Source organism: Polypterus senegalus, chromosome 4, assembly GCF_016835505.1.
Source record: "Polypterus senegalus isolate Bchr_013 chromosome 4, ASM1683550v1, whole genome shotgun sequence".
In the NCBI taxonomy this organism is placed as follows: domain Eukaryota; kingdom Metazoa; phylum Chordata; class Cladistia; order Polypteriformes; family Polypteridae; genus Polypterus; species Polypterus senegalus.
The window spans coordinates 141,562,736-141,586,661 of NC_053157.1; positions in this window are offsets into that span (position 1 = coordinate 141,562,736).

Consider the following 23,926-nt stretch of genomic DNA (forward strand, 5'->3'; position numbering starts at 1 on the left):
CCACAAAGTTTTAGTAAAATTTTAATCCTTGTGCAAACACATATAATATTATGTAACTATTTACTAAAAAATGTCCATCCTGATTTGCCTAACGTGTCCAGTATAAGCCTAATCATCGGCCCTGTAGTGTACAGGCTCCTATAACCTACTATAACCATTCTTATTTTCAGGGGTTCATAACTGATGTAAAATGGAAGGCTATTACCAAGCATTAACAGAATTTCTAAAACTTTGTATTATACAAAGCATCCTAAGTACCAAAGTGATTATAGCCTGTTGATGAAAATGCGGTTTTAAATTAAAGCCTGAACAAAATAACTGTTTTCTATTCAAAATATAAAATGTTTAGTAAATAAAGAGAGACTAAATACAATTTATAACAAAAATGGAACACCGATGAACGGCTGAATAACCAAGGAAATCTAATTTAGCTTGAAGTGCCACAGAGCGTTTTACAAATAATCCCCTACAACCGTAGTTCTCAAACTGTGGGATGGCCCCTAGGCTAAGTAACAAAAAGGGGCAAAGATGTGAAAAAACAAAGAATCAAATATGAAAAATACATCTATTGAACCGAAAACAAAATAACTTGAACTACATTCTGATACTAGAAAAATAAATATTGAGTTAGATAAAAGTTGATAAAAGTTAAGTAATTATAATAAAATATGCATCTATGGTATATCATTAATTTTAAAAAAGGACATATTGGTAATAGTGGTCTACTTTCAAAAAAAACGTTAAGGGGCTCGATTAAAACTGTTATGAAAACTCTGTTCGCAAAAAAAGATATGCTAGAAGATATCAGATGTCTCCAGTTCCTACCCAGTTCCTTTACGGACTTTATACTGGCTATATCATTTAAAATTAGATCAGTCAAGAAAACTGCTGGAAAAATGGGCAGAACTCTTTTGGAAACAAGGATTTTTCTTATGTTTTAAAATCGGTCCTTTACAAAGATGCTTTTAGATGCTTTATTTTCTAAAGATGTTTTATTTTCATGTTAAAGCAACTGGTCATTTTACGTGACTACTAAAAATGTTTTTTTCTTTTTTTTTCTTCTTTCTCCAGGTAACAAAATACATCTAGCAATACCAGGTTGTGTGGCGTTCAGTGCTTTTGTTTTATGGCTCTGTGTATCTGACCTATAATACTTTTCTCTTGCCTGTTATGGAGCTCACTCTGTCTAATTACCTGAAGTTACAGGAATTGGGAAGTGATGAACTATTTTGGTAAGAATATGTGTTAAGGTCTACATAAGAGAGTATAAAGGGCACAAGTGTCACCCTAGGACCCTAGCATGACAAAACAAAAATCATAATTGAGCTTTTCTGTTTAACTTTTAATTAAAAATAGTGAAAATGCTTTCCAGTTATCACCTGTGTTAATAGAAATAATTTTAGTTTTTTTGAGTAGACAGAAAATATCAATTTTGTGCTAGTGTAACAACAGTGAGTGCTTTTACATGCACGTACAAAACTGGGTTAAGGTGAGTAATCTGTCTTAAGGTAGAAACCTGCTTTCTTAAATCTCCGTTTTAATGCACAAGTGTATTTACAGAGTTTTCCTTTGTCAAAAGGCTCCTATGTTATAGAAATGAGCTAAGGAAAAATTAAAATCATCACTGACCGCAGCAAATCCTAAAACACACGTGGAATCTGTCTCTTGTGCAGTGTGGGATTACTTTTAAAAATAACTTAATTATATTACTCGCACGTCTAAAATCACCCGGCCTTTGTGGGGCTACTATTCCGTATTAAAATAATTACTTTTCATTTAGCGAAATGAATGAAAACACAGCTGCCTTATGTCTATTAAGCATTCGATTCGATATATGCTCCTGGATCCCGTTCATCATTGGAGGCTGTCTCCAACCGGTTGTAACAAATGAGAGTTTATAAAGTTAAAATGTTTCGATATCCCAGACTTTTAAAACATGCGGACCCTGGTGCAGACATTCCCCTGCTACAGTAAGCCCGATTCGAAAGAGTACGCATTTCACAAACGGGACCCTTCTGTACGTAGTTCAGAATACTGACCTCTTACTACGCCAGCGCTGATACACAACCGGCCTGCGCTTTTAAACCATGCCTGAGTATTCTCAGAGAAGAGGCTCTGTTTGAATTTTCAGACGCCGAGACAAAAACTACTTGATTGTAAAGCCCTTTTCGGTATGAAAAAGCTAATATTGTTTGCTTCAGTCCTATGAATTTGTACATTAATCGTCGTACACGCAGATAGATGGATATAAATGCTACATCTTATATTATACGCGCTCATGCGTCTACACACGAGTGCGCGCACGCACGCACGCACTTGAGAATAAACTTGGAAATTATTCATAGTAAGAATAAAATATAAGGGTTCATCCATCCGTTTTCTAAAACATACTTGTTTGGCGCATATAATAATCAAAAATATGCCATACCGTGATCCTTGATGTTTCCGACGAGATTCGTGTCCTCTTTCAGTATTAACGGCCTGCTGAGTAATGGACCAGTCTGAACACTTTTATAGACCCAAAAAGCTGGGTGTTTTGGAATGTGCCCCAATCATTTTAATCGGACATCCGTATAATGGCCTTTGTCCGGTGTCTAGGCACCACTTTCGGCGGACGCTAAAAAAGTCAGGAATTTGGTTAATAGATTTGTTTAAACATCTGTACGTATCTCCGCAAGACCTTTTCACCTTTGCAAAAATTTTGTTCCGGTCACAAAGTTAAGGGTTATCCGAATTTGATTAATAGATTCCGTTGTAACTGGTAGATTTGATTAAACAGACGCATTCTGTTTTGCTCCGAGGTTAAAGGTCATCAGCGGCTCAGGCCGTTTATGATGCGGAAGTGCCACCGATTCCCCAAAGACCACAGCCCGAGATATCCGCTCTGATTAAGGCATTCAAACTTTTAGAAAAAACTAAACGCCTTTCTTCATGAGGGAGGATTAACAGGGGTAGAAAAAGGGTTGGTTTTAGATCGATTTTAATACAAATTATAAATATATTAATTCATTTAGCATTTAGACGTCTCCAATGTGCTTTAAAAGGGAACTGCTGCATCTTATTTAACTGTGTGATGTTTAAAGGACTTATAGCGAACTAGTTATCACGTTTTTTACACGTTATCATGAAAGCCTTTAACTTTTTAAGAAACATGCGTCGGGGGATTGAATTGTGTATCTGAGTGCTAAGCGCATGGGGATGGGGGCTTACGTTCAGCTGATGAAAAGCATGTACGCTCCTGGACTGAATCAGCGCTGAGCGGGCGTGGGGAGGTGGGGTTTTGGCATCTGTGTTAAGACAATCGCGCACGCTTCAGTAGGGTCTGAATCAATCCTCGTCAGCGCTGCAGGGACATACAGGCTGCAGTTTACAGCTACGTATCTTTTCGGAGGCTGCGTAGAGCTTCGGCCCTGACCATTTCGCGAGCGCGCGGGGGGCTGTCTGATCTGAGAGCCGGACAGCTTGTATTTCAGTGTGCCTGCGGGGCTGCGCAGAGACTGCTTGTCTTTCTGTGTGCGCTGTTGAAAGGCTTTGAAACTCAGAGCCTGTCTGTGAGATGGCTGTTGTTCTGTGAAAAGGCTTGATCTGTAAGTGGGCTTAGGTAAAAATAAAAGTGGCATACAAATGATATAGCATCGATTAGATAGATAGATATTTTAAAAATAATTGTTACATAGATATAAGGATTCTTACCCAAAGCAATATTGGCAGGAACGGAGCATGTGTGTGTGTGTGTGTGTGTGTGTGTGTGTGTGTGTGTGTGTGTGTGTGATGTCCTCGAAAAATGGCCCAGGAAGTGGAGGGGCCAGACATCATGTGCTGCGGTGAGGCTTAGGCAGGCCATTCAGTCTGGGTATGGATAGGAACATGCCTGAACTTGTCCTGGGACCGCTGCAACATGCCTGAACTTGTCTTTGGAAGAGGGGTGGTGGCTGGGAAGTGGTGGGGGTTGGTGATGGGTTCAAGGGGGGCCTAGGCAGCCCTTGGGCATGTCTGAACTTGCCCTAGTGAGATGGGGCTATGCAGGTGGCCAAGCAGGGGGGGGGTGGTGGGGGTTCAAGGAGGGTGGGGGCATCCATCAAATTGCCCTTGACAGCTTCCTGGGGAAAACAGATGGCATGCTAAAGGTCAACAAACAACCGGTGGTTGGGGTGGGACTTCCTGTCATTAATCAACAGGGGCCCTGATCAAGGTCATCCAAGGTCAACAAAACAACCGGTGGTGGGGAGGGACTTCCTGAAAGGTCATCAAAGGTCAACTAACAACAGATGGTGGGTGGGGCGGACTTCCGGTCTTCGATTAAAAGGGGGCGTGGTTTAATCTCATCAATCAAACTCGGATTAAATTTTGACAGAAGCCGCCTGACATTATACTACTCACTAGCCTGCCACAGTAATGTAGTATTATTCAAAGCAAATACTTTATTATATCAGTATGTCGTTATTTAGTATCTAATGTATTGCAGTGAAACAGAAGTTAGTGTGAGTAATTTTAGCCTTGGATTAAGTACAAGTGTAAAGTGTACAAGTACAAGTGTACAAGTGCCATCCATTCCATAATCACTAATTACACATTAAGGTGCATATCTGTCGTAATAATGATTATGTTAACATTGATTTTTTGTGTTAAGCTAAGTGATTGTAAGGCACTAGTCTTTAAACCGCAAGTTTGCCAGTTCAGTTCACCAATGTGCCTCACTTTGTCATCAAGTCACTACAATTGTAAAAAATATCCATCAACAGTTATGCTGTATCTTGTTTTTGAAAGTAACCTTGGACAAAGGTGTCTCCAAATACACAATAATAATAATAATACAAAAATGTTATTTTCATCTACACATAACACAAAGCCATAGAGTGGTACTATGTTTCAGTTTTCAGTATTCAGTAGAACTGAATAATGTTTATGAGAGATAAAAAAAATAAGGATTCCATTTATAGCATCTCAATGTGTTTATACTTCAGTAGCCTATTGGAAGTGTTGAACTGTATGCTGACACATCAAAACCTAATCAAATATATCTCAAAAGAGAATAATAATATATCACACTTATACTGTATAGGCCCTATATGCAGACCATGGACTTTTACAATAGTAAAGATGAGCTAAGAGCAATGTTAGGAATGGAAAAAAAACTGACAGCTCTCTGTATGTCTCACATTTCAATTTAAAAATCTGCAACATGAAGCAATCTAACAGTAACAATCCTACTCACACTCAGCCAACCCAAAAAGGATGCATACTACAAGAATTTACCTGGTTCTATTCCGTAACTAAATGAATGAATGAATGTATTCCATAATCGCTTAAGAACTGAGGGTTAAAATGTGATCCCTTATTTAAGGGCAAAGCAATAAATTGCATATTCAAGAAATGTATATACAGTGGGCACATGAAGAAATAAAATATATATTCCCTTGCATTATATGTGGTATTGGTATTGTGTTTTGGACTGAAATTATGATAAAGATCATCATATTCATAAAGATAAAGATTTTAAAAATATACTTATGACACACAGCTCAAATTTACTTTGCAAATAGCTAAGAGAATATTTATGCCAGCTTTCTGACAAAAAGAGAACAAAGCCATTTGTTTGTACTTTTGTCTCTTTCTAGTAACAAGATCCTATATATAGATATGAATCAGCTCTTTTGTTTTTAGGATTTATTCTTATACCTGTCACTATGTTTCCGGATGCATTCTGATTTTATAGTGTTTAGTCAAGTACCATATTATTACTTGGCAGATTTTTTTTTTAGTGAGTAGTTTTTTTGACTTGGCTAAAAATACAGATGGAGACAGATGGCTTTCTTTGTCACTATACAACCCCAGAGCTAATATCAGCCAAATCGTTTTTATTATGAATGATCAATGACGCTTTTAGAAGGAACAGTTTCTACCCTTAAATTATTCTTGCTTTATGTGATGGGCTTATGCTGAGGAACATTTGATTTCTTTATAATATTATTGTGTTATTATTACCATTGTAGGTTAACTAATTTATTTCAACAGTATGTACTGTATATAATAATTACCAGAGAAAGTTGGAGTCCAGGGGAATAGTTGGGGTGCCAACCAGACAACTTTATTTAATTCAAGGTAACAAAAACAAGTGCAAAGTGGCTCAACTAAAAAAAACAACAGCCATTTAAAGGTCATTTCAAAGCCTTAGTCTGTTAATGTAATGATCGTTCTCTGTGCAGGTCATTTTAGGAGCTGTGTCTTGTAGCAAGTTCTGGTCCAAATGAGACACCTTATTCAGAGGACATCTATTCTTATAAGGGTCTGATAAATAGCATATTTTTCTACATCCTGAAAGAAAATGTACCTGAAATTAGTGGATTCTCAAAATGAATACGACAGGTCTGACATTCACAACATGAGCTAGATGAAACCTTGACATAGGGGATGAAAAGTTATCATGAAGGGAGAGAGTTTCACTACAATGAGGTGCAGAGAGTTTTCTTTTAAAATGGCTGAATATTGCTAATAGTTTGTTTACTTTTTCAAACTCTGTTCTAAAGCAATGTGGATACATGTTTGTGCATATCTGAAAGCATTCTTGCCTTGAAAAAATTGACATATTTTGTAAGATTTCATACACGGACCTGGGTTACCATAAGCTGTATTGTAAGGTGCAAGAACAGACAAGGTATTAAAAAAAAGAAAAAGAAATAGCTTAATTTTGAAACATTAGAACACTATTTTATGTGACAAATTCAAATATACCATGACTGTGTGGAAATAACTTTGATTTGAAAAATACTGAACCCTTTAGACTCTCACCCTTTAAAGCTCTTTATTCCTTCTGGACTGAAATTAAAGACTGAGATTTACTGACATGCTGATGGAAGTAGAAGAATTGCTGAGTGTTTTGTGTTACTGGGGTGTGAGAGTAAATTAAGAGTTGACACATTTTGCTCCTATAAACATTATTTTTTTGGTTGCTGCTAAGAAGCCATGAAGGAATTTTTAAAACTTGTACCATTTAGAAGTTTTTTTTTGGTCCGCACAAGACCAAAAATAGCCGAGTGCTGAGGAAACATTTTGAAAAAGTTACTTATTACTTGTACTGTACTTGTTCTTTTTATTCAAAACTAGTGTTGGTGAGTCAGTAAGCCAAATCAAAAACTGGATAGTCTGTAAGTAAATAATTGCCACCATAGCAACAAATAGTTATATGTAACAGTGATTACTTAGTGGGAAAAAGTTAAAACATATAAAAAATAAATGGATAAAGAACAACCGGAGGCTCACTGTACGTAGACAGGTATCTAGCAAGGAAGCACTAATTAGGCACAAGCAGCACCAAAAACAAAAAAGAGAATATGTAAATAACTAGCAGTGGATATTCAGTAAGAGAGATTTCTTAGTAAGAAGGAAGAATTGTGTAAAAGTTTTTACCAGTCAGGAAAGTAGTGAAATTAAGAGTGTGACAGTTTAAGGGATCATTACTATGAAGGATTACAAATGGTGTGAGTGGAGAGCTTCAAAGTAAGAAAATAATAATAAGGGAACAAAGTTAGAAGAAAAGGCAGGGAAAAATAACATTAACCTCAAAGAAAGACAAACGGTAGTCTAGAGAGAGAATAGGTTCAGAAGGAGTAAAATAACGGTAGTAGTTTTTTAATTTGTTATTTTTTTACTTCATTCATTTAAGTTAAATAATTAAAATTTTGAGCAGTTTTACTAATCCAAAACCAAATTTTAATAATGAAGCCAGTGCCATGCAAGTCCTGTTGGATGTTGGACTTTTTGGAGAACAGCTTGGAGGAGCCAGTCTTCCTTGAATGCTATGACAACAGGTGTTTAAAGTCAATCCTGTACCTTGAGCTCAGAGTTGGCTGGCCTGCATCGTAGTAGAGAACTGGTGGACCTGGCCCAGGCATCCTTTTGAGAGATATTATGCACCCCAGGAGACTCCAGATCAGACTGGTAGCAATAGGTAAATCACGGTGACAAGGCAAAGGGTGCACACTGCCTGGAGGCATCAACACCTGAGTTGGAAAAGTCAAACTGTTCTCAAGTCCTTGCAGACCTGAACAGTGTCTTTGAACACTGTGAGGTGGTAAGCAGGTATGAGGACCCATAAGTGGCCACCTCAAAACCAGTCCCCAGAAAGAAAAATGTTGTGATAGTGGGGGGCGTAATCATTAGGAGGATTGAATCTCATGATTGCTCCACAGGCAGGTGCACAGGTAGGAGATCTCCCTGGAAGCGTAGATAGGCTCTTGACCACAGCGGGACTAAATCTAGTTGTCATTGTCCATGTTGGAATAAATGACATACATAAGGACAGGCTGGCAGTTCTGCAATCCAAATATAAAGAGTCAGGTGCTGGCCAGAGCAGCAGAACTGACGAAATAGTCTTCTCCAAAGTTCTGCCCATGCCACACACTAGTCCAGGTAAGATTGTGGAGATTAGAAGGCTTAATTCATGGCTCAAATCTTGGTGCACGATAGAAGAGTTTATGGACTCCTTTTGAAATAAATGAGACCTGTTCCATTGCGATGGGTTAAATTTGAACCAGAGGAGCACTAATGTATTGGGGAAGTAGATGAGTAGGTTAGTTGAGTATTGTTTAAACTAGGGAATGGGAGGGGGAACTTTAGGACAAGCTAGTTTTACGATGGTGCAGTGGTAGCGCTGCTGCCTCGCAGTTAGGAGACCTGGGTTCGCTTCCCGGGTTCTCCCTGCATGGAGTTTGCATGTTCTCCCCGTGTCTGAGTGGGTTTCCTCCGGGCACTCCGGTTTCCTCCCACAGTCCAAAGACATGGTGGATTGGCGATTCTAAATTGGCCCTAGTGTGTGTTAGGTGGATTGGCACCCTGCCCAGGATTGGTTCCTGCCTTGTGCTCTGTATTGGCTGGGATTGGCTCCAGCAGACCCCCGTGACCCTGTGTTCGGATTCAGCGGGTTGGAAAATGGATGGATGTAAATTGTGAAAAAGTAAAAATAGTAACACATTAAAAATAGCTTGCCTAAATACTAGAAGTATGAAAAGTAAAAAGTGAGTTACAGTTGTATGTATTTGAGCATAATTATGATATTATAGCAATAAGGGAAACCTGGCTAAATAACAAAGATGGTGATCTGTATAACATAGATGGGTACACATTTTTAGGAAGGATAGACAAAACAAAGTCTGTAATGCAAGTCTTCTTCAACTGTATGATGAGCCACATCTCAGTGAGGACATCTGTATTCGTCTTGGAAGCATAAAAAAAAGAGGCCTGATTTTAGAAGTGTGTTATAGACCCTCAATGCAGACTGTAATTTCAATACAAATCTTTTTTAAATAATATTAAAATGCAAGTTTAGAGGGTGATATTATAGTCATGGGGGAATTTACCTATATATTAACTGTGATAATCTTTCAAATGGTGGAGTACAAGAACAGGAACTTTTAGACATAGTCATTGACTGTTTTTAACACAATATATTAAAGCACCAAAAAGAGGGGAAGCCTGACTAGATTTAGTATTTTGTAATAATCAGGATAGAATCAAGGGCGTAGAGGTGATCGAACCACTAGGGTCAAATGACCATAATATAATTCAATTCTTTGTGTTTTGGAAGAATGCACATTTGGAATTAGTAGAAAAAAACGGGTTATTAAAGAGATGAAAAAGAAGCTGCAAAGGAAAACAAACAGTATAAGGTGTATAAGACTAATAACTCCAATGTGAATTGTAGGGCATATGAGAATACAAGGGCAACAATTAAGAAGGATATTAGGGAGGCTTAAAGGCAGTAAAAGAGGAATATAGCAGATAAGGCAAAAGATGACCCAGACATTATTGTAGTATTTTAGTAATTACAGAACAGTCAAGGAGGAGCTGAAATGTATCAAGAATTGCAAAGGGGAATTAAAATAGACAGTAAAATAGTGATTACTCTAAATTTGTATTTTTCTGAAGTCTTCACGTGTGAGAAAATGAATAACCTCCCAGCAGTAACAGGTACTACTAAGGAGGCACTGAGTGATCTGAAAATTATAGAGGGAATGAATTCCAAAGGACTGCAAATTGGCAACTATTATCCTGTTATACAGTATATAAAGGGTGCTAAGGAAGATGCAAGCAACTATAAGCCAGTAAGTTTAACATGCATCACAGGTAAATTAATGTTAGGAATTATTAAGGATAACATTAAGCAACACATGGCAAGAACAGGAGCTTTACTGAATTGTCAGCATCAGTTAATTGAGTTAAGACAAGGGTGGTTGTGTTTTACTAACGTGCTGGATTTCAATGAGGAAGCAACAAAACAATGTAATCAAAATGGTATACACAATATTATTCATCCTGACTTTTAGAAAGCATTTGATATGGTACCACATGAGAGGTTGGGCATCAAACTAAAAGAAGTGGGAGTTCAGGGGATATTATGTAGATGAGTGCAAAATTGGCTAAACACAAGAAGCAGAAGGTAATGGTGAGTAGTAGTTAACTAGACAGATAATGTCAAACAGATGATTGATGACCTTAAGCCCCACCCCAAATAGGATTGATGAATTTAAGCCCCGCCTCAAAATATGAAAATATGATTTATGAAAATATAATTTATTAAAATATGCTTTATGCAAATATGAAACTATAAAAGTATGAAAATATATTTATGTTAATATGATTTATAAGCTATAAACTTACGACACGTGGTTTTGTTTTATAAGCACTAGATTCAAAATTAATATTATGAAATCAAATATACACTTATCTTGCCGTTATAGTTATGCCTATGTGTAACTTTCTGAAAATATTCACACACCCGCACACCAAATGTGTCCGTGTCCTGTGAAAGAAAGTTTAGTTCCCAGCATTTAAAACTGGTGGACAAATGGTGAAGATACATATGGCCGGTGAGGCTTCCTGGGTCTCGATATGCCTATTGGCTGTGAAAGAAAGTTTATTTCCCCCAGTTTTTAAAAAGAGGCACACTTGCGTGGACTTGTCTTACGAGCAGAATAAGTGAATATTTCACTTTATAGAGTTTTTAGAAAGTTATGGCTATGCAGGACTATGCATGACTAAAAAGCATGATAAGTGTTTATAAAATGAGGTCATGTGTGTCGTGAGTTTATAACTTAGTGCAGGTGTGTGACTATTTTCAGAAAGTTAAACATAGGCATAGCTATGACGGCAAGACAAGTAAATATTTAATTTCTTAATATTAATTTTGAATCTAGTGTTTATAAAATTAGGCCGTGTATGGTGAGTTTATAACTTAGAGCGGAGGAGTGAATATTTTTAGAAAGTCACACATATGCATGGCTTTGCATGCAGGATAAGTGTATATTTAATTTCTTAATATTAGTTTTGAATCTAGTGTTTATAAAATGAGGTCGTGTGTGTCGTTAGTTTATAAGCGCGGTTGTGTGAATATTTTTAGAAAGTTACACATAGGCATAGCTATGACGGCAAGATAAGTGTATATTTAATTTCTTAATATTAATTTTGAATCTAGTGCTTATAAAACCTGCGGTGGGTTGGCATCCTGCCCAGGATTGGTTCCTGCCTTGTGCCCTGTGTTGGCTGGGATTGGCTCCAGCAGACCCCCGTGACCCTGTGTTCGGATTCAGCGGGTTGGAAAATGGATGGATGGATGGATGCTTATAAAACAAAACCACGTGTCGTAAGTTTATAACTTAGAGCGGGGGAGTGAATATTTTAGAAAGTTACTCATAGGCATGGCTATGAAAGCAAGACAAGTGTATATTTAATTTCTTAATATTAATTTTAAATCTAGTGTTTATAAAATAAAGCCACGTGTCAAGTTTATAGCTTATAAATCATATTAACATAAATATATTTTCATACTTTTATAGTTTCATATTTGCATAAGTCATATTTTGCATATTTTCATCAATCATATTTTCATATTTTTGGGACAGGGCTTAAAGTCATCAATCATATTTGGGGGTGGGGCTTAAAGTCATCAATCATCCGTTTGACAGTATCTGTCTATTTAACTACTACTATGGTGCTAAGGGACTTATCAGAACCAAATTATGTTTAAAGTGCTGTCCCACAGGGGTCAGTGCAATTTTTAATATATAAAAATGATTTGGATGTGAATATAAATAACAAGCTGGTTAAATTTGCAGATGATACCAAGCTAAGAGGATTGATAGATAATCTACAGTTCATTGAATCATTGCAGAGGAACTTAGCATACAGACTTAAGGAGATTTGTGGTAGAGGAAATTTAATATAAGTAAATTTAAGGTATTACACATAGGAAGAACATTTGTTAGGTTTGAAAAAACCGTGGAATGAATGAAAATTGAAAGTGTGGTGGACGGCTGGGACCCTTGCCAGGCTGGGACACCTGGAGAAAAAAAGTACCGGGAGAGAGGTAATATCTCCCACGGGATGCAAGAGGGCAGTCCCCTGGACTGTAGCTTGGGGTCTGTGGCCACCGTCAGGGGACGCCCAGATCATTCCGGAGCCAAAGACTACAGCACTTCCTCCAAACCAGGAAGTGCTGCCGGAAGAGGAATCGAATGCACCTGGAGTGCTTCCGGGTGCCCATGCAGCATTTCCTGCAACAAAGACTGCACGAGCTGAAGGACCATGCAGCCAACAACAGGTTAATATCCTCAACCAGCGGGGAACTCTGGTTTCTCTCATCCAGATCTGCTGGTTGGAATCCATTACGGCCGTACGCCTCCTGCGCAGGCTCTGTCGGGTGTTTCTCGGGAATAGGGTGGAGGTTCACTGTTTCCGCCTGGCAGCGAGATCTCAGCAACCACCCTTCACCCCCTTACCTGCTTCGTGGAGTGCTTCCTGGTGCTCCACCACCTGCTTCTTCGCCAGGGTAATCCTGTCAGGACAAGGCCCCAGGCACTCACCACGCTATTAGCCTTACAGGCCGATCGTTGTAAACATCCATCCATCCATCCATTTTCTAACCCGCTGAATCCGAATACAGGGTCACGGAGGTCTACTGGAGCCAATCCCAGCCAACACAGGGCACAAGGCAGGAACCAATCCTGAGCAGGGTGCCAACCCACCGCAGGACACACACAAACACACCCACACACCAAGCACACACTAGGGCCAATTTAGAATCGCCAATCCACCTAACCTGCATGTCTTTGGATTGTGTGAGGAAACCGGAGCGCCCGGAGGAAACCCACGCAGACACGGGGAGAACATGCAAACTCCACGCAGGGAGGACCCGGGAAGCAAACCCGGGTCTCCTAACTGCGAGGCAGCAGCGCTACCACTGCGCCACCGTGCCGCCCCTCGTTGTAAACACTTTTTTTAAAATAAATTGAAGCACAGCGGAAAAAAAGGAACATTAGAACAAATCCGAAATTTATTTAAAAATCAACCACAAGCAACCAAAAAAGTAACATTGCAACAATTCACGCTATGAACTGAAAAATTAACTTTTGAAAAATCCGTAATATAAAAACCACCAAGAAAACTAACCTTGCATGAGTCAAGTTCTGGCATGAAGTGAGGAGGAACTGGGTGGAGAGGAGGGAGAGTCTGGCTCCGCAATGGAGGGATGTTTTCCTTCAGGTGTTTTCTCTCTTGTGATTTTTTGGGTTTTTAGCTGTTTAGCTGGTGGGAGCGAAAGCCTCATGCAGCCATTCCAAAAACAAAATCCTTGTGACCCAACCCTTCGTGTTTGCCCTCCACATTACTGGCAGTCTGGCTTTGTTTACATTGTGCTGCATGAAAGCAGGAGGGTTCTCAAATTGGTAAATGAGTAAACTGGTAAAAAGTTTTTCCACCTCTTCCAGCACTTGAAGCCTCTGCCTGGTTAACGCTGTAACTCCTTTTGCAATATCAGCTGCTTTAATAGATTCTTTCTGCTTTAGAATAGTCGAAATTGTAGATAGACACATTAAATAAGTTAACAAGTAGTGTGGTAGATGGGTGGACTTTAGGAGCCTTCAAAACTATTTATTTGGATGAATTATGTGAAGAGGACTGGTGAGCTTTGTTGGGCTTAATGGCCTGTTCTTGTCTGGATTGTTTTAATTTTCTGATGTTCTTATCGTTTAAGCCAGTGATGCTCAACGTTACTCCTGGAGAGACACAGTGGCTGCAGGTTTTTTTCCAACCTAGTTGGCAATAACAGGTCATATTTAATTTCATGACTTGTTAGTGTTTTAACTTTGCAATGTCAGGTCATTCTTAAAATGTAGATTTTTTCCTTTCTAATGATATCATCTAAATGATTTGAAGCCTAAAATGGATGATTCATTTTCAGTTCTTCACTTTCTCTTCAGTTTCCTTCAGAGTACATTATTAAGCCATATAGTGGATGATGAATACACTCAGTTGTAAATGGAAATAATCTACATGGAGAACTGCTGGTCCCTTTGTCATTTGCAACTTTTTGCTAATAAGGAAAGTAAATGCTTTATGTAATGTTTAAGACTAAAATATGAAATTAAGGGTTTAAAATGTTAACAAGTGAGACAATTAAAATGAAGTCGAAAAATGTCACTTGAGCAAAGTGTCATCAGCAATAAATCACTTCTCATGAAGAAATTATGTTGGAACAAAATTTGCATCCACTGCGGCCCTCCTGGACCAATGCTGCTCATCCCTGCTTCAAGCAATGAAGCACACATTGCTCTGCCTGCCATTGTAATACATATAAAACATTGTCTGTTAAGAAGGCCCTGTCCAAACTTGAGACAACCTGTCTCAAACTCTAATGAAAGAAACAGAAACAAAATAAAAAATAATTGGAAATTTTCAACTTCATGTGAGAAATGAAACCGTTCTTAGATAGATAGATAGATAGATAGATAGATAGATAGATAGATAGATAGATAGATAGATAGATAGATAGATAGATAGATAGATACTTTATTAATCCCCAAGGGGAAATTCACCTACTCCAGCAACAGCATACTAATAAAAACAATATTAATTAAACATGAATAAAAAAAAGAAAAGCAGTGCAAGTTAAAAAATGCAAGGTGGAGAGTGAGAGGCAGGTATAACAGACAATATCATTGTATAATGTTAACGTTTATCCCCCCGGGTGGATTTGAAGTTTTGCATAGTGTAGGGGAGGAACGATCTCCTCAGTCTGTCATTGGAGCAAGGCAGTGACAGCAGTCTGTTGTTGAAGCTGCTCCTCTTTCTGGAGATGATACTGTTTAGTGGATGCAGTGGATTTGCCATGATTGACAGGAGCCTGCTCAGCGCCCTTCGCTCTGCCACAGATGTCAAACTGTCCAGCTCTGTGCCTACAATAGAGCCTGCCTTCCTCTCCAGTTTGTCCAGGTGTGAGACGTCCCTCTTCTTTATGCTGCCTCCCCAGCACACCACCGTGTAGAAGAAGGTGCTCGCCACAAGGTGCTCACAACCGTTTAAAAGAACAGACAGGATCTTATTGCAGATGTTGAAGGACGCCAGCCTTCTAAGGAAGTATAGTCGGCTCTGTCCTCTCTTGTACAGAGCATCAGTGTTGGCAGTCCAGTCCAATTTATCATCCACCTGCACTCCCAGGTATTTATAGGTCTGCACCCTCTGCACAGTCACCTCTGATGATCGCGAGGTCCATGAGGGGCCTGGGCCTTCTAAAATCCATCACCAGCTCGTTGGTTTTGCTGGTGTTCAGTTGTAGGTGGTTTGAGTCGCACCATTTAACAAAGTTCTTGGTTAGGTTCCTATACTCCTCCTCCTGCCCACTCCTGATGTAGCCCATGATAGCAGTGTCGTCAGCAAACTTTTGCACATGGCAGGACTCCAAGTTGTATTGGAAGTCCAATGTATATAGGCTGAAAGCACAGTCCCCTACGGTGCTCTTGTGCTGCTGACCACAATGTCAGACCTGCAGTTCCCGAGACGCACATACTGAGGTCTGTCTGTAAGATAGTAGGTATGAAATTACTCCCATCTCTGTCAGCTTGTCTCTAAGGAGCAGAGATTGAATGGTGTTGAAGGCGCTAGAGAAGTCCAGAAACATAATTCTTACTGCACCATTGCCTCTGTCCAAGTGGGAGAGGGATCGGTGTAGCATGTAGATGATGGCATCCTCCGCTCCCACCTTCTCCTTGGTATGCGAACTGCAGAGGGTCGAGGGCGTGGTGGACTTATGGCCTGAGGTGGTGAAGCAGCAGCCGCTCCATGGTCTTCATCACATGTGATGTCAGTGTGACAGGCCTGAAGTCATTCAGCTCACCAGGACGTGATACCTTTGGGACTGGGGTGGTGCAAGATGTTATCCAAATCCTCTTGAACATAAGATTGATGTGACTACGTAGCCTTTTTATATTTAATTACTCAGTGTAGGTCATATGAGGATCTAAGAGGACTGACATTGACTCTGTGGATGATGCATTTGAATTTTATACAGTTTTAACTGCATGAAGGAACATTCTTTTAGTGTGAAGTTCTTGTTAGTTGTGGTTTTATTTCTGCCTTTCTGAACATTAAAGTTTCAAATGCTTTTCCCACTCTCTAGTTTTAAATAAAGTGTGAAAGTGCAATCATTCAAAGTTAGAGTAGTTTGAAGTAATTTTGGCACTACAGAACTCAGTATACACAAAAAAGAATTTAAGAGTGCAGAGCAGGTTTTTGTCATATATCTGCAATGTGTAGGCTCTTCAACCATAAAACTCATCCCAGTGCTGGTAAATTCTCTTACAATCTTAAAAATGTGTCCAAAAACAACATTAGGGATTTTTAGAAGGTTTGGTCATTAAGTTTGTTCTCTGTCAGAAAGTATTCTCTCTGCTTTCCATTATAACAATAACATTACATAAAATATTTAAGCAGGAAATGTCACAGTTGGTGAATGACCTCATACATTTTGCAAAATATTACAGTGAAACCCATTTTCCTCAAATTGCTGGCTATCGTACTAAAGCTTATTTCTGACAAAATTGTGCATTTTTTAACAACTGAGGCACAGACTAGTTATGCAATTTTCTCATGGTCACAATGACACTTAAAGGCAGTGAGTAAACACAACACTCTGCTTTAACGCCCAATACCATAATAACTGGTGATAACTAGATTTACGTTTTAGATATCTTTAATTCAAAGACATGAAACAGACCTCTAATTCTTATCTTTACTTGTCAAATATATGCTTATAGTAGACCCCTTTACTTCTGTGCAGACTTGTGTGATTGAGTTCAGTAAACATAAAGGAAATAAGAAGGTAAGATCAGGCTTTATGATGAACAAAACAGTGGTTATTTTTTAAATAAGTAGGCATTGATGCATAATCTGGTATAGAACGGTGTGGTTATAAATGGCACTAACGACTCCTGCGAAAAGAATCATCATTTCGTCTGCAAAGAGCAATCTGTCATTTCACCTGTTCTTCTGTGGCAGTTATTGCACTGATTGCATACTATTATTTCTGGAATTCATTGAAGGCAAGAGCAGAGTAAATGCTGAAGATTACTTCTCAGACTTGCAGTTGTTTTTGAGCTTGCAAAGAATGTTTTGCATCGGGGTCCAGATCAAAGAATGTAATCTGCATAGTTAACTGGTTCTTACTCTGTAACTCGTAATGATGCATTGTTTTCACTTTTTTCAGGTTTTTTTTAGTGAATATGACACTATTTACAGTTTCCTTTTTCACTTCTATTTGTCTTTTTCTAACATAGGCTTGACAAACTACAGTATTAATGGATGTTAAGTAGGATGCTTTAAAATGGTCTTCTGCCTTTGACTATTTAAAAAAGAAAAAACTTTATGTAATTTTTTTTTTCACAAGAAATTCACATAGATCTTTCCCATCAGCTGGACTGGCACAAAGACTTGGGGGAGAGCAGCATTTTTAACTCATGGGTCTAGTGTCAGTGCTGGGGTTATTTTAAATCTGATGGAGGTTGTTAAGGGAAGGTTTAGAAAAATGAAAGCTTTTTTATGGGTGAAAGGGTGTTTCTTTATAAATGTGTATGTGCCTAATGTGGGCAGAGAGTATTTACAATTGTTTTCAGTTTTGAATGATTTGTTGCTACAGCTTAAGCAGGAGGAGTTTGTTTGTTTGTCGTGATCTTTATTAAACTGACAATGCAATGTCAGATTGGAATGGATTATACCCTCACCCAGTTCAAACATTATCTTACACTCAATTTTTGAAAAGGCTAACTTGGTTGAGATTCAGAGGGTCTTACATCCTGGTGTTAAGCAACAATCATGGATGAAGGGTTCTTCTAACTATATTTCAATAGGACGATTAGACAGGATTTATTCTTTAAATCATCTAAGGAATCTAGCAGACTACTCTGTTCTTTTTCTGTGTTCTCTGATCACAGTTTGTCTGCCTCAAAATTTCTTCTACATTTTTAACTTCGTTTTATTTCCACTGGCACTTCAACAAGAGTTTACCAAAGAATACACATTTTTTATATTTTTTAGAAGAGATGGAGATGACTAAGAGGCAGGCACCTTTTCCTCCCTGAGACAGTGGTGGAACATTTCAAAAGCTGAGCTTAAAATGCTTTGTCAGCAGTACACTGAGAATATTGTTCAAAATTTGAAACAGGGAATGGCAGAGCTTGAGACAGATCTTTCAAACCTTTCATCAGTACTGAATACCTCCTTTGACTGAAGTTTTCCTGAAATATTTAAAATAAAGCAACAGTCCTTAATTGATTTATTTAACAAGTGTGTTCATGGTGCTGTCATATAATTCACAATCAAATGGTCTTCCATACTCAGTATTTTTTTCTTTTTGCTTGGAGATAAAAAAAATGATCCCAAAGCAACGTAATTAATTATTTGAAAAGCAAGGTTGTGTGAGTTTTCAAAGATCCTGAAGCTGTATGGGCTCTGGCATTAAAATTGTGTCAAAAAACTGTGTTCAGCTGACACAGCAGAACACTTTCTGAAACCAGAAGCCTATTCGAAAATCTACCACTGATAAAAAACATCTCCACGGCCTGGAAGAACTGACATCTGCCCTCACCAGGGCCAGGGACTGACAGCTTGCTAATAGAATTCTTGAAAATGTTCTGGATATCCCTGGGTACTAATCAGTTGGCCGTGTTCGATAAAAGCCTAAAGGCTAATGAACTTTGGTTGTTTTGACCAAGAACTGTTGGTATACTAATACAGAATAAAAAGGAGGCTTGGAAGAACGCAGAAACTGGCAAACAGTTTTCCTTTTATGCATGGACTACAAAATCCTTCCCAGGACTCTGAGTAATTGCCTACAGACTGTAAAGACCTGCACTGTCAAACAGACCCTATGTACCATGTCCCCAATCAGTCCATCCATCCATCCATCCATTTTCTAACCTGCTGAATCCGAACACAGGGTCACGGGGGTCTGCTGGAGCTAATCCCAGCCAACACAGGGGACAAGGCAGGAACCAATCCTGGGTAGGGTGCCAACCCACCGCAGGACACACACAAACACACCCACACACCAAGCACATACTAGGGCCAATTTAGAATCGGCAATCCACCTAACCTGCATGTCTTTGGATTGTGGGAGGAAACCAGAGCGCCCGGAGGAAACCCACGCAGACACGGGAAGAACATGCAAACTCCACGCAGGGAGGACCCAATCAGTCTCTTTTTGATAATATATTTTTAGTGCTTAACCTGATTGCTACATACAGGCTTTTTGGTTTTCAGACATGGCTCATCTCTTTAGATCATGAAAAAATTTTTGATAGGGTAGATAATAAGTTTCCTCCAGGTACTCCAGTTTCCTCCCACAGTCCAAAGACATGCAGGTTAGGTGTATTGGCGATTCTAAATTGTCCCTAGTGTGTGCTTGGTATGTGTGGATGTGTGTGTATGCGCGCCCTGCCCGGGGTTTGTTTCCTGCCTTGTGCCCTGTGTTAGCTGGGATTGTCTCCAGCCGATCCCCGTGACCTTGTAGTTAGGATATCGCGGGTTGGATAATGGATGGATAGATAATGAGTACTTGTTGAATGTCCTGCAGGCTTTTGGCTTTCTTTATTAAATACCAGAATGAATTGCCAGAGTTCCTGTTTACATCTAAATACTGGTATGAACTAAACTCCAGCATGGAGAACATTTTTTAAAATCCCTTTGCAGAAATGGCTTGGAGACCTTCACTGGAGGATTATTTATGTTGCTGAAGTCATCAATTCTTTTATTACAGTTATTTTTTCTGGAGTATAAGATTCCATTTTGTCAACAGAGATAAAAAGTTTTTTCATCTGTTTCTGTATTGTGAACGACTGGGACCACTGTTTAACTTTCTTAGTGTCTTTTTATTAGAGTTGAATTATTATTGTGAGATGTTTCTTTTGTTTTCAGAGTAGGTCATAATCCTAGACATAAAAAGAAATGCATGCTGGGGAATTTTCTTCTAGGTCAAGCAATGCTGGCAATTCACAAGACGACAAAGAGAAGAACTTATTGACTTCTGACATGCTGCTGCTGTTTAAGATACTAGTGAAGTATACAGTAATCCCACCTCGATCGCGGGGGTTGCGTTCCAGAACCCCCTGCGATTGATGAAAATCCGCGAAGTAGAAACCATATGTTTGTATGGTTATTTTTATATATTTTAAGCCCTTATAAACTCTCCCACACTGTTAACATTATTAGAGCCCTCTAGACATGAAATAACACCCTTTAGTTAAAAGTTTAAACTGTGCTCCATGACAAGACAGAGATGACAGTTCTTTCTCACAATTAAAATAATGCAAACATATCTTCCTCTTCGAAGAATGCGTGTCAGAGCAGAGAATGTAAGAGAGAGAGAGCACGAGAGTAAAGCAAACAATCAAAAAATCAATACGTGCTTTTGTGCTTTTAAGTATGCCGAAGCACCGCGATAAAGCGGTATTTTGTAAAGGAGCGTCCGTATCCTCTAGGCAAACAGCCTCTGTGCAAACAGCCCCTCTGCTCACACACCCTCCAACAGGCGCAGAGATATGTCAGAGAGAGAGACAGGGAAAAGCAAACAATCAAGCACCGCGAGGGAAGCATATCGTATATCATTGAGGGGTTTTAGTTAATATGTAATACATGCTCTGATTGGGTAGCTTCTAAGCCATCCACCAATAGCGTCCCTTGTATGAAATCAACTGGGCAAACAAACTGAGGAAGCATGTACCATAAATTAAAAGACCCATTGTCCGCAGAAAGCCGTGAACCAGCAAAAAATCCATGATATATATTTAGACTAGCAAAATACCAGCTTGCGTAAGTACTGCCTTAAAATTTTTATTGAAAAGAAAATTAAACCTTTTTAAACTGAGGGAAAATATACCAATAATTATTTGTTAAGGATCTCTTTTTATACCACATTGTGAGTTCGGCCCTCTGGATGTAATATGACCAAGCTGTGCGCTGAGCTTACTCTTGAGCATGCAACGTACAGTTCGCCATGTGAACAATAATCTCGTTTCAAATCTCACAGCTTGGATTGCTGCTGTCATAATCGGTTTGAGTTTCATAGTTTGTTTCAATTACGACAGTATTTGTAGGACTTGTGTTGAAGAGACATTTGGCATCTGTCAAGTGTTGTAAGTATACAACCGGTTTCATCGATAACTTTACATCCATCTTTTGAGAGTTTAAACATTCATAAACATCAAAGTGTCCACTACTGAAATCGTCATCTGTCAATCTAAGATGTTTAAGAGGCATTGGCGGTTGTTGAAAGGTGTAAAATATTTGGCCATTTCGGTACACTTGAAAGCGACAACTGAACAATTCACCGGCTGCCATCAACTCACATGCAGATGCATAGGTGAAGTAAGTATTTCACTCTTATAGTGCTCCTGTGTAGTATAATTATCTCCTGTACCGTCATCAGTCCACACCTTGAACCTGTCCCAGTCATTCAATACATAAGACACAATGTTCCTCTGGATATCAAGAGTGAGCCTGATATGGCCGTGCAATATGTAACAAAGAGAATGGACAAAGTAGGTGCCATCTCCGGGCATGGAAACCACTCTGTAAGTGACAGTTCTTTGATCGATGGTGATCACCTCAGTAGACATGTTAAGGGGGTACGGTTGGAATGATAAAGGAAATGAGTACCTGAACAATGTAAAGTAAGTCTTAAATACCTACACAATAACTATAATCGTAATAAATGAACAATAAAACAGCGGAGAAGCCGTGGATTAAATAAAAAGGCTGTAGTTATAAGCAGGAAGACGTGAATCCCGTGGCGAAGCAAGGAAGGGAATGTAGAGACTGGAGCGACGGACGGCCTTATATAGGCAGGCAGCAAACAACGTGGGGGTCCCCCATCCCAACGCCGCCTCACACGGTGACCGAGCTGCAGGCCATGGACGTATATATGTACGTAAGTAGGATTCAGTTAGCGTTGGGAATCCGCGTACCAAATTTCTTGAAGATGGGCTCATAAGTAACAAACACCGTTGAAAAGTTCAATATGGCGGCCGACAGTGGCATCATACCACCGAAATAAGTACCAAATTTCAGCCTTCTACCTACACGGGAAGTTGGAGAATTAGTGACGTTGGAAAGTTCAATATGGCGGCTGACAGTGGCGTCATACCACCGAAATAAGTACGCACATTGGTTTCGGTTAGCGCAGGGAAGCCACCTACCAAATTTCATGAAGATGGGGCCATGAATAAGAAAGTTCAACATGGCGGACGTTGTTGACCGTTATGACCGTTACTCGTAGAATTTCGAAATGAAACCTGCTTAACTTTTGTAAGTAAGCTGTAAGGAATGAGCCTGCCAAATTTCAGACTCCTACCTACAGGGGAAGTTGGAAAATTAGTGACGTTGGAAAGTTCAATATGGCGGCCGACAGTGGCGTCATACCATCGAAATAAGTACGTACATCGGTTTCGGTTAGCGCAGGGAAGCCGCCTACCAAATTTCGTGAAGATGGGGCCATAAATAAGAAAGTTCAACATGGCGGATGTTGTCGACCGTTATGACCGTTACGTGTAGAATTTCGAAATGAAACCTACTTAACTTTTGTAAGTAAGCTGTAAGGAATAAGCCTGCCAAATTTCAGCCTTCTACCTACACGGGAAGTTGGAGAATTAGTGATGAGTCAGTGAGTGAGTCAGTCAGTGAGTGAGTGAGTCAGTGAGGGCTTTGCCTTTTATTAGTATAGATATGCTTACATTTAAAATCTGCGATGGAGTGAAGCCGCGAAAGTCGAAGTGCGATATAGCGAGGGATCACTGTAGATGAAAACTGGAGTCTGTAGATTATAATCAAATCAGAGACACTGGGTGTTTTTGTCACTTGTGGGAATTTGACAGGGGTCCTCCCTATGAAAGGAGACAAATTTATAATTAATTGGTGACTGTATTTATTAAAACAATTCTTTTGTAGTATGTGAGAAGTAGGAGGGGTATAATGTTGGAGTTAGAATGGTTATTTGTAATATTGCAAAAGACTGTGTAATTTTTTAAGAAAGTATTTGCAAGTTTGAGTTTAGTAGGAGGCATATATATTAAGATATTTCTCTGAATGTATGTGCAGAGTAGGAGGTGTGTACTGGGGTGAAGTAATTTATATACTACATCTGAATTTATGTGCGGAGCTGGAGGCATGTACTATATGTATATGTGAAGTATGTGTGGGGGTAAGAGGTGTGGTTTATGAAAGTCATTTGAAAAAGAATATATATGTATATTATTGAACATCAGTTTTCTTTATTTATTGATTAAATGTTAAGTGAATTTATTCAATTAAATTAAATTATCTATTTGACCCTTGAAGAGGATATGGTTTTTCATCTCCTTTCATCAAACAGAGGTTTTAATCCTTTTTTGCAGGTAAAACAGTAAGTCAAATATCTTCCATATATTTAACAAAAAAACCGAGATCCTTCTTATTTTCTTGTGGGTATTTTAAAATTCATTCTTGAACAAGCTAACAACAGTTTCTTAATTTCTATTTCATACTTGGTTTTTTTATTTTTGTTTATACTTTCTGCATAGTGCAGCTTGGTTTGTCAGGTCCCATTTCAGCACCCTGTTATTTTCACACT